The following is a 12,212-nucleotide window of genomic DNA, read 5'->3' on the forward strand; positions in this document are numbered from 1 at the left end:
CCTACCTGGCAGGCAGGCGGCGGCGGCGGCGGGAAAGACAGGCGCGGAGCGCACAGCATGCGCTCGACAAGGGGCGCGGCTCTTCGGCCACCGCCTTCCGTCTGCCTCCTTGGGCCGGGCCCCAGCCGGCCCCCTCCGCGGCCATCGCCGGCCACCCGCGTCTCCGCCGGCCGCCGAGCCCTTCGCAGGCGGCGCCGGCCGGAAGTCCCGCCTCCGCCGCGCGCCTCGGGGCGCCCAGACAGGCACGTCAGCCAATGAGGAGCGCGCCGTGGCGGACGCCGGCCAATGGGCGCGCGCGCCGGGGGGGCGTGTCCGGGCCGCGGGCCGGAGCGGGTCGTGCGCGCTGAGGAGGAGCCGCCGCCGCCGTCGCCGTCGCCGCTGCCGCCGCCGCCGCTACCGAGGCCGAGCGGAGCCGTTAGCGCCGCGCCGCCGCCGCCCGCCCGCCCCGGAGCAGCCCCGGGCCCGCCCGCCCGCGTCCAGGTGAGGCGGGGGCCTTCGGCGGCACCCGACGGGGTAGGCCGCGGCAGGCCTGAGCTCGCCTGGCCCGGCCGCGGGCGCCCGCGGGCCTGCACCGGCCGAGGCCCAGGCCGCACCGGGCCGGGAGGGGACGCGCGCGGGCCGCGGAGGGCGGGCGGGGGCCGGCCGGTGTGGGCGCCGGCGACAGGCCCCGGGCCGGATTCCTCGGCCGCCGCGAGGGGCGGGCGAGGGGGACACGGCGTGGGCACGCGCCTGGCGGCCGGGCTCCGCGGCCGGGGCCCCAGCAGTCCCGGGAGCCGAGGAGCCGGGGGCGGGAGAGCGAAGCCGGAGGCGAGGGAGCGGGGTGAGCGCCTTCGGCGCGCAGAGGTCACGGCCCACGGGCTCGCTCTCCGGGGAAATCCTACAGATTCTTTTGTGGTCGTTGTCAGAGGACCGCGGTCGATCTGAGGTCCTTTTAGAAGTATGCATACCTTTCAGTATGTATGGGAGTCCTAGGAAAAAAAAATTTTTTTTTTTGAACGCCATCTCTAACAAAGCTGTTTTTGGGGCGTGGGACGTTGGGATTTGTAAAAAATGTGTGTGTGTGTTGAAAACACAACCTGCACGCAGTTGAACAATGGGGGATGGATGCTCTTCCTTTTCCGGTCTCCTCTGCTGCTGGGCTTATTAAAATGGGTTCTGATACCTACTGTGTGCAGGGCAGGTGAGGAAGAAGTTTTGCATGCGCTGCCCGTTGGAGGGACAGAGCCGCCCCCCCCCCCGCCCCCGTTTACCAAAAGTATTCATGTAGGATCTGTGGGGTGCGTGCACAAGAAGTGGAAAAATGGGAAAGGTGGTCTGGTTGGAGAAGGATTTCTCAACCTGGTCACCACTGACCTTTTGGATTTGATCACTTTTGGTTGGGGGTGGGGGTGGGGGTGGGGGGAAGGATGTCCTGTGCATTGTAGGATTTTGAGTAGCATCCCACTAGATGCCAGCAGCATCTCTTCCCTCCCCCGCCCGGTTGTGAAGATCAAAAATGTCTTCAGATGTAGCCCAAAGTATCACACAGGAGACATACCACTGGACTAAATGAGCTTTTACTAAAAGTTCCTCCAGCCTCGTCTCTGATGCGTGGGGATTCCAAGGCTCCCAAGAACTTGTACAAATTCAATGTGGGAGCCTTAGTTTTCTTATCTGTAAAATGGAATAGAAAAGTTGCTGTGGGGATCCCTGGGTGGCGCAGCGGTTTGGCGCCTGCCTTTGGCCCAGGGCGCGATCCTGGAGACCCAGGATCGAATCCCGCGTCGGGTTCCCGGTGCATGGAGCCTGCTTCTCCCTCTGCCTGTGTCTCTGCCTCTCTCTCTCTCTCTCTGTGACTATCATAAATAAATAAAAAAAAAAAAATTAAAAAAAAAAATTGAAAAGTTGCTGTGCAGATTTAAGGGTGTGGGAAGCCCCTAGCAATGACCTGAGCATGGTAAGCACTGAATAGATAATGTAATAAATAATCACCAGTATTTAGTGAGGGTTTACTGTGGGCTTGTCCCATTACAGATATCCAGCCCTTGAGATAGGTGCTGTTGTAATTTCCATCTTCAGGACAGACAAACCAAGGCTTAGATGGGTCACTTTGGACCAGTCTCACACAGCAAGGTGGCTGAGGCAGGATTTGAACGCAGGACCTCTGACCCAAAATCCTTACTCTTAACCATGAGATTTTATTGCTCTTATGATCACAAGCCTTCAGGGAATCCCAAAAGGAATTCCATTCAGTCGTCATTGAAAATCTGTGTGCAAAGCTCTGTTGGGATCTGTTATAAAATTGTGACTTCAAGGTACACAAAGAGTCTGAGGTGTATGAACATCTCAAAATGTGGAAATAATGATTATGTTGAAGCACTGGTTTTGGAGGAGGCGGAGTTTCAGTTTGGATATGTTGAATCTGAGGTCATGGTGCAGCAAGTGGGAAACGAGGGGAGAATTATGAAAACAGTCTTTTTACTGCTTGCTTTATTGCTCTCTCACTTCCTGCTTCCCATCTCTATCATACTCTAGCAAGAGTTCTCTTTTTATTTATTTTTTATTTTTTTATTATTGTTTTTTTAAAGATTTTATTTATTCATGAGAGAGACAGAGAGAGTGGGGCAGAGACACAGGCAGAGGGAGAAGCAGGCTCCGTGTAGGGAGCCTGATGTGGGACTCAATGCTGAGACTCCAGGATCCCACCCTGGGCCGAACGCTGTTGCTAAATCGCTGAGCCACCTAGGCGACCCTGAGAGTTGTCTTTTTAAAATGCAGATCTGATCATCACTCCCGATTAAAAGTTTTTTGAGTGGAAAAAATTTTAATTTTTTTCACCTCTCTAGGTGATATAAAAATTAAAGTTTAGGATCCCAGATCTTGCACATTCTCGCCCTCTCTTCCTTTTGCATTTCATCGGCACTGGGACCTGAAACTCCCACCCTCTCTGCCTGTTTTCCCCACTGCCTGGAACGTCCCGTGTCTGAACGTCTAGTTCATCCTTTCCTCATGCTGCAAGGCCCAGCTTAGAGCTCACTCACCATTGGAAGCCATTCTCCCTTTACCCGCCGGAACCAAGCTTGTGTTCCCATCCCATTCAATTGAGTCAAATTAAATGCTGAATGGTGAGGAAAGTGCGGTTGCTGCCTTTTGCCCCTAGGTGGCAATAGTGAAGCAGTGAGGCTGACCTGAGTACGCCAGGGGAAGATCAGAAGAGAGCAGCCTACAGAAGGGAAGTGAGTTGCTTCCCTCCTTTTAACCAACTCTCCCTGCCCCACTGCTAGACTTGGGGAGGCAATGGTGATTACAATGTGTGGGCAGGTTGTTTTAGCGCACTGTGGTTAAGTGCCGTGAGGGTTATGTGCTGACTGATGTGGAAGCGCAGAAAAGGGCTGGTGGGCAAAGGAGATCACAGAATGCTTCCTGGAGGAGGCAAAGTGCGCGTGTGCGTGAGGGGGGCAATTAGCTGAGTACACACCACAAAGAACAGCTTTGGAGGGTGCAGGAACAAAAAGCATGGAGGTGGGGACCTCTTGGTCTGTTCAGGGAACCACTTGGGCTCTGGTCCTTCAGGGGCAAGCAGATTGGAGTAAGTAGTGACAAGAGGATTCATGGGGCTGGTGTGCAGAGGGTGTTGTCCTGTCAGGCCACGAAGTGAAGGAGTCAGATCTGCGCACAGAAGGAAAGAGTTGGAGGGGGATGATGCTGAAGGCCAGCAAACCAATTAGAAGGTGCTCACTTTCCTCTCTGTAGGAAAAGCTGCAAATGTGGCCCAGAGTGGTAGGGAAAGGAGGGATGGGTTTGAGACATGGTTGGAGGGGTAAGAGATGCAGGTCTCTGTGGGTATTTAGATGTGGGATGTGAGCGAACGGGAGGACAGCAGTGGATGATTCTGGGTCTCTGCCTGAGTGACCAAGAGAAGGATAGTGGTCAGTAAGAGAAGGAAGGCAAGAGAAAGAACAGTTTGGAGTGTGGACATAGACAGGAAGGTGCCACTAGAGTAGAATTCATGTGGTGGCTATACTGCGAAGCAGGAAGGGGAGAGAAGGCATTCTCCATGTTCATACATGTTGGGGGGACTCACTTTTATGATCACTGCCAGTCCCCACTTGACCCAGGGCCTCTGTGTGCTTTGTCCAAGTTGATGGTCACACTTTCATAGATTGAAAACATGAAATGTGACTGCTTGTTCACTGTCACAGAGAACAGGGAGAAGGGGAAGGAACTGCCTTCTTGAGGAACTTCCAACCTGAGTTGGGGAGAAAAGACCTACATAGATATATGAGAGAAAGTAGCAAAAGGGTGAAGCAGCAGGTCGTGGCAGCATTGAGAGTGGTGAAAGAAAGGATTGTCCGGTGCTCAGTTTTTGTGTTTGATGAAAGAGCTGGTGTTTGTACCGGTTGTTCTCAAAGAGGTGTGGGCAGGAGTTTTCAGGTACAGCCAGCAGCCCAAGTGAGTAAGAAAGGAGAGCACAAAGAGGTCCGGAAGCTGAGTGGACTGGTTTGGGCAGGTAGAAGGTCAAGAAGGTGAACTTGGAGATAATTCTAGAAAAGTGTGTCAGAGTCAGGTGGTAGAGGGTTTCTGGACACAGTCAAGAGGTGATCTTGGAAGTTTAAGGATAGAGAGACTGGTCAAGACACTTTTGTAGTACAAGGTGGCTTGGTAATGGCCTGAACATGAGAGCGGGAACTGGGACTGTTCCTTTATTTTCTACACCCAGTACTTTGCTCCATTCCTGGCACATGATTGGCACTCCGTGTTTACTTGGGGGGGGGGTGTCAGAAGGGGGCTCAGGAGTAACTGGATCCAGCCACCCACCACAGAGACCTCTCTGCCAGAGGAAAGATTCACAGAGGAGGAAACAGTCCAGGATGACCCAATGGCAAGACTGATGACACCATGAGCAGCAGTGGGGAAACAAGACAGAGGAATGGTATGGAGGGAAAGGCCCAGTTGGGTGTGGAGAGACTGGGTCTGAGATAACCACGTGGCAGGAAGGACATTTGGGAGTCTGTCTAGGCCCCAGATAACAGAGACCTGAACGAGGACAATGGCAGAGAGATGGGGAAGGAGGGGTATATCGCAGCTGTGCAACTGGCAGAACTCGGTGCCTGCTTAGGTATGGGGGACAGAGAGAGGTGGCTTTGGGGACAGGTGTGTCCTGCCACCAGAGGAAGTAATTCAGAGGGAGGAAGAGGTTTGAAGAGGGGGACAAGGATAGGAGGAGAGGACCTGAAGGTGCCTACAGTTGGAGTCTGGGAGGTCAGGGAGGTACATCTTCCCCTTGATTTTCTAAATGCAGTAGGAGTATGGGGACAGGTTTGTATCTCTGGTAGGCAGACTGAGAGGCCAGCTGACCCATCCGAGCTGGTGTGTGCAGTCGATGGTGAGTGAATGTAGACTGCCAACAAGGTCTTTCACATGCGTGGGCCTGCAGTTGTGAGCCTTGACTGGTGTGACTCCTTGTGACTTCCAGGGAGCCTGGGCGCATTAGAAATGGCATCAGCAGTTTGGATCATTTCCAGCGTCCCGGGGCAAAGAGTCAGAGTGTTCTTTAGTGTGCAAAGACCTGGAGGCGGGTGATGTGGCCACTTGCCAAGTGTCAAGAACTGTGCTGGGCCCTTCACAGCAGGTGGTGCCGTCCCCATTTAGAGGACAAGGAGACTGAGGCTCCAGGAAAGGAAGTGCCATACGCATAGTAGTTCTGCTAGTAAGCAGTAGGATTAGTATTGGAGTGCAGATCTCTCAGACTCCACAGCCCAGGAGTTTTTCCTGCTGTGCCATGTTGCTTTGCAGTTTTGTGCAAGAGTTCTGAAGTGGCCTTGACCAGCCACAAAGAAGCCAGAACTCTAGCAGAGTTGTGGAGCCAGTCATGTTCCCTCAGACCTGTGGAGCACTTCAGCTGGGCCAGGCACTGGCTGCCCTTGATCTGCTTCCACCCTGAGCTTTTCAGCCTGGGTGGATATTGAATTGCTGTGATGTCTCCATGGCTATCCCAGTCAGGTGGCTTTCCCGCCACGGGCTGCGGGAAGGGGTGAGTGAGTAAGGAAATATGTACAGTGTTCACTTAAGCCCTCATCTCGCATAGCAGTTATAATTGGGTCAGGTGGTACAATCGCTTTTTCTCTGGCACCCAGAGTGTTTCCTGGGTGACCTAACATTCCCAAGGCTTTTACCTTGGAGAACTCTGAGTTTTACATCTGGAAAGGACCTTAGAAATAATTGAGTCCAAGCCCTATCATGTGATGTGTGAAGTGTCAAGGTTGAGCCTGAGGATATATTTGACTGTTCTAGTTTTGCTCTGGCTTGAGTAGTTTAGCAGGGTTGCTCTCTGAATATAAAATGAGACAGATTCTCATGGGTGCCTAGTGGGAACTAGTCTTGCTGCCTTATGTGTGTCTTACCTGTGTAAGTCTTTATGTCATTTATACACCCATCTCTTCCCCATATACATATGGTTATATTATTGATGTGAACAGCATCACTGAAGTTACTCAGACAACCAGGATTGTTGAAAATAATGCAGTGAGGCTGAAAACCCTCAGAGATCATCCAAACAGGACTTCTCTGTGATATATGCAGTTAGTGGAAGTGTTTCCAAATCAGCAGGAATTGCTTTGCTAAACCTGAGTTTCCCTTTTTTGTTCCCTACAATTGAGTTTGATTCTGTGCGATAGGACTGGATGATCCTACAAAAGTAAGGTACTGGGGCACCTGGGTGGCTCAGTCGGTTGAGCGTGACTCTTGGTAGTTTTGGCTCAGGTCATGATCTCAGGTCAGAGATCAAGCCCTGTGTCAGGTTCGTGCTCAACATGGAATCTACTTGTCCCTCTCCCTCCCCCCTCCTACCCTTTCCCTGCTGTTTGCTCTTGCTCTCTCTCTAAAATAGATAAATAAATCTTTTAAAAAAAAAAAAAAGATAAAGTAAGGTATTGAACATATTAGTAGACTGTTAGTACAATTTCCAACTGCCCTTTAACATAAAGTGGAAAATACACATGATTCCCAGGTGACTCTCAGACCTGGTGTCTGTCTGTCCGCCACCCTCATCCCACTGGCCTTCTAGGCTCTCACCAATGATGGGAGTGAAAAGCAAATAATTAGGAGTTAGAGTGATTTAGTAGTTTTGGGCTGAATGGTGTACGGGCTCAGGAAATTAGAGCAACCTGCTGTCTGGGGGTATGTTTCGCAGATCAGTGAGGAGGTGATGGAAAGGGCAGACCATCTCTGCAAAGGGAGCTGCCGGAAGAGAGGCGTGGAAATAGGAAGGTCTGCAGCACGCCAGGGAAGAAGCTAAAGTGAGGGGCCACATCGCCAAGCAAGGAGACAGCTCTGTAGTGACAGTTGGAGGCCTGGCCCTGCCACTATTAACAGTGTAATGTCTGATGCTGAGCAAAGTAATGAAACTTCTGAGTCTCAGTGGGTGAGGCCACCACTGACAGGTACCACATGATGTGTTGACCTAGAGGAGTCTCCATGGGGGGACCACCTTCCAGTCTGTGGGCTGGAGTGAGAGGAGGCGGCCTGGCCACTTGGAAGTCACTTATTGTCAGACAGAGACAAAGGCCCAGCTGTGGTTGGTGCTTGACAGAGCTGGCTTGGCCCAGGATTAGCAACGTGGATTTGAAAAGGTCAGGAGGAGGAACAAGGAGAGTAGGGTGGAGTGGCCCTGAAGCATTGAGAAACCGTGCTTTTGGGGTTTGGGTTTCTCCATCATTGTCAGTTGACCAAGAACTGGGCTGCTCAGGCTCACCAGGGGCGTCAGGAGGAGCCAGCATGCTGTGGAACAAGGTTCACTTTTTAGATCTTTTAAAATTATATTCGAGTTCACTTGAAATTCTGGTGTAGAGTTCTTTGAGTTTTGACAAATGCAAAGAGTCATGTTACTGCCTCCACTATCAAGACATGGGAAAGTTATACCCTGCCAAGAAACAAAAATACTCTCCTGTGCTCCCCCTGTGTACTTGGCACCACCCTTGGCCCCTTCCCCTGGCCACCACTGATCCATCCCTATGGTTTCACCTTTTCCAGAATGGACTCTTACAGTATGCAGCCTCGGAGTCAGATTTCTTGGACTCCGTGAAATGTGTTTGACATTTATTCAAGTTGTGTGGATAGTAGCACTTTTCTTATCGATGAGCAGAACTCCATTGGGTAGCCTTCCTTAGTCTAGCCACCGATGGCTTGAAGGGCATTGGCTTGAAGGGTATTCGGGCTGCTCCACTTTGGGGTGTTCCTGAATAAAGCTGCTCTAAAACACATGTGTGGGTTTTTGTATGAACATAGGTTTGTATTTCTCTTGTATGACTCCTAGTATGGGATTGCTGGGTCTTTTGGAAAGTTTATTATTATTTTTTTTTTTTGGAAAGTTTATTATTTAACTCTTAAGAAACTACCCATATGTTTTCCAAACACCTGTAACATTTTTGCATTCCTACTAGCAATGCATGGAAATTCTGGTTTCTCCATATCCTCACTGGAACTTCATATTGTTGTTTTCCAGCTTTTGTTTTATTTTGGTTTAGCCATTCTAAATGGGTGAGTATATCTTAATTCTCATTCTAGATGGTAATAGTATCTCATTGTAGTTTTAACTTGCATTTCCCTAATAACTAATAACATCGAGCATCTTATCACATACGTTTGCCATCCCTATATCTTCTTTTGTGCCTTGTATGGTCACATCTTTTGTCATCTTTAAAATTAGGTTGTTATATCTTATTAAGTTTTTTTTTTTAAGGTTTTATTTATTTATTCATGAGACACACACACACAGAGAGAGGCAGAGACACAAGCAGAGGGAGAAGCAGACTCCACGCAGGGAGCCCGATGTGGGACTCGATCCCAGGTCTCCAGGATCATGCCCTGGCCGAAGGTGGCGCTAAACCGATGAGCTACTGGGGCTGCCATTAAGTTTTGAGAGTTTAAAAAAAATAGGTTTGAAATGCAAGTCTTTTTTCAGATATGTGATTTGCAAATATTTTCTTCCAGTCTGTGGGCTGTAAGTTTTCTAGTAGTGTCTTTTGCAGAGCAAAAGTTTAACGTATTGATGGTATCCAGTGCATTAACTTTTTAAAAATGGATTGTACTTTTGGTATGGTATCTAAGAAATTTTTGCCAAACCCAGTATCACAAAGATTTTCTCTTAGGAATTTTCTGTTTTTACATTTGAGAACAGAGGTCGGCACACTTTTTCTGTATAGAGCCAGATGGTAAATATTTTCAGCTTTTTGGGCCATATGGTCTCTGTCACAACTATTCAACTCTGTCACTGTAGTGCAAAAGCAGCTACAGACAATACATAAACAAATGAGAATAGCTGTGTGCCAATAAAACTTTATTTATAAAAACAGGTGGTGGGCCAGATTTGATCCACAGGCCATGGTTTGCCAACCACTGTTTAGAAAGTCATCTTTTTACCAGTCTTAGAGAACACCCCTTCTGAATAATGAGAATGGTATAATTAATTATTGCCCAGTTCATCGTCCGTGAAAGGAGGGGGAGAGAGAAGGCAAAAGAGTAGGTACCTAACTCAGAACAAAGGTGAGGAGAGGGAGGAGTGAAGAAAAACGAAGGGAGAAGAGAAACATTTGAATCACATTTCAAGTAAACTTTGTTGTGCATTTTAATTTCTCAGAGTTAACCCTTGCACTTTGGTTCAGGCTTCAGCAAATGTGTGTGTTTGTTTTTGAGCTAATGATCTATCTTAAAGCTTCATGGCTGCAGATACTTTTAACAGATTTGTGGGGTTTTTCATGAAGTAAGCCCATTAAGGCTTGTGGCCCCATGCTTTCTACAGAAAATTGGTGTTTAGTTCATATTTAGATTATATCCAGTGTTTTCCTTGTGCCACCAATGGAGTTATGTGGTCCTCACAATACTTCCTTGCATGTGTGTGATGATGTGTGGAGGACAGATTCCTGCAGTTCTGAATCAGAGGGTAGCATTTGTATTAAACCACAGGTTATCCTCCAAAAAAGTTTGTACCAGTTCACACTTGGATCAAAGGTGTGTAAGGGTGTTTTTTTCTCTTATCCTTCTTTACACTAAATTTTATCCATCCTGGAGGGGCCTTCTGTCTGACAGAAATGGTATCTCTTTTGACTTCATGTTTTCCTCATCACTCATAAATCCAAGCTTTTAGAGTTTATTGGCTATTTGAATTGCTGGCATCTATTAGTTGTGGTTCATATCCTTTGTCCACTTCTCTGTTAGTGATGTATCTTTCTCTCTGGTGAGTTTGTAGATACTCTGAATCAAGTGCTCTCAGCCTTGGGAATATTGACATTTTGGGCTGGACAATTCTTGGTTGTGGGGGCCAACCTGAGGGATATTTCACAACATCGCTGGCCTCTACCCATTAGGTGCCAGTGGCACACTACCACCCACAGATGTGGTAACCGGAAATGTTTTCAGACACCGTCTGGTGTACCCCGGAGGGCTGAATCTCCCACACTGAGAACCACTAACCTAAATAATGTACTAGGTAGCAAGCATTTTCTCCCAAGTCTGGAGCTTGCCTGTGTATGGTGCCTTTTCCCATACAGAACTTCTTAATCTTAGGAAGTCTGACTTTCCAATCTTTTCTTTTATGGCTTTGGATGGTAACCTATTTTATAAAGAACAGGGAGCATAGAACATTTTCAAATAAATGCTGGGAGAGTAGACTAACTTTGCACATTGTGTATGGTCTGAAGCAAATTAGGAGGCGAAAAGGTAGAGAAGACCCACCTGTTTCCAGCAGGGGGAAAGAAAAAGAAACAAAACACCTAAGTCCTCTCTCAGTGCTGACTCAGCGGGGAGGTGGGAACTGTATTCAGGTTTTTATATAACCGCTGGCAAGGCTATTTTTAAAGAAGGCTGAGTGCTCCTGACAACGGGCACTGGGTTTTTAAGCATAAAAACAGGGCTGGACAGAAGGGATCTGGAGAAAGGGGTGGGCTGCCCCCCCCCTCCCCGCCCGAGACCTCCTGGCTGGTGGGTGGCAGGGCCTTTTTCTTGGTGATGATACTTCAGCCCCATGGCGGTGTGTGCCTGCATATTTAGAGGCAGGGACGTGGGACATCTTAGATGAGGCGGCCACGCGTGTGGCAGTACTTGTGAACGAGCCCAGTGTGAGTTGTACTTTCAGAAGAGCGGTCCTGATGCTCTCAGCCTCATTGATCCAGACTCTGAAGCCATCACTTTGTTGTGATGTTTGTCACTGAAAGTGAAGACTTCCGGAGGCAGCTAAGGGCATTCCAAAGCTTGCAAGCTGTGAAGACCAAATTCTTCCAACTGGTAGAGAAACCCTAGCCTCTCCCAACTCAGTAGCTGTGGCCTTTGGAATAAAGGGCTGCGGGAACCGTCCACTTGAGGACAGAGACGGGGTGTCCGAGTTGAGGTGCTCGGGTGCACATTACAGGCTCCTCAGGACCCAGTTGCACCATTAGTGCACGTGGAGATGGGAGGGGGCGATCAGGAAACTTCAGGAAGCTCTTGAGACAGCCCGAATTATGGTGCTGGAATTGTTTGTAGGTGTTTTGTTTTTTCAAGTAAGCTCTGCCCAGTTGGGGGGAGTCTCTCACTGACCTTGAAAGCAAGAGTCGCGCACTCCACTGACTGAGCTGGCCAGGCACCCCTGTTTATAGGGTTCTTTTTTTTTTTTTTAAGATTTTATTTATTTATTCATGAGAGACACAGAGAGAGAGAGAGAGGCAGAGACATAGGCACATGCAGAGGGAGAAGCAGGCTCCATGCAGGAAGCCCAATGCTGAACTCGATCCCGGGTCTCCAGGATCACGCCCTGGGCTGAAGGCAGACACCCAACCGCTGAGCCACCCAGGCGTCCCTGTTTATAGGGTTCTTTAGGCTCCTTGGTAAGTAGAAACGGTTAAGCTTCAAGTTGTTTTGTTTTAGAGCAGTTTTAGATTTACAGAAAAGTTGTAAAAAAAAAAAGTACAGAGCGGGTTTCCATACCCACCACCTCCAACACGAAGTCTTACCTATTGGCAACACCTTGCTTTCGTGAGGTATTTTGTTAGAATCAATGAGCCAGTATTGATACGGGTCAGCTAAAGTGTGTAGTTCACCGTAGGCTTCACTCTTCATGTTGTATGTTCTGCGGTTTTGGACATGTGTAGTAACACGTATTCACTATGACAGGATCACGCAGACGGTGTCACTGCCCTGAAAATTCCCTGTGCCCGTTTTGTTCCTCCCGCCCTTCTAACCCCTGATGACCAGTGGTTTTC

General features: G+C 49.1%; 1 protein-coding gene across 1 annotated transcript in view; it reads left to right on the plus strand.

The window, feature by feature from the left end:
* The first annotated feature begins 370 nt into the window (after positions 1-370).
* Positions 371-12,212, plus strand: part of ELAVL1 (ELAV like RNA binding protein 1) — a 37,505-nt gene continuing 25,663 nt past the window's right edge. Inside the window, exon 1 of the mRNA XM_041761224.1 lies at positions 371-480. The gene's annotated coding sequence lies outside the window, so the exon portion shown is untranslated. The remainder of the gene's footprint in view (positions 481-12,212) is intronic.

The sequence above is a fragment of the Vulpes lagopus genome, chromosome 7 (genome assembly GCF_018345385.1).
Source record: "Vulpes lagopus strain Blue_001 chromosome 7, ASM1834538v1, whole genome shotgun sequence".
Classification (NCBI taxonomy): domain Eukaryota; kingdom Metazoa; phylum Chordata; class Mammalia; order Carnivora; family Canidae; genus Vulpes; species Vulpes lagopus.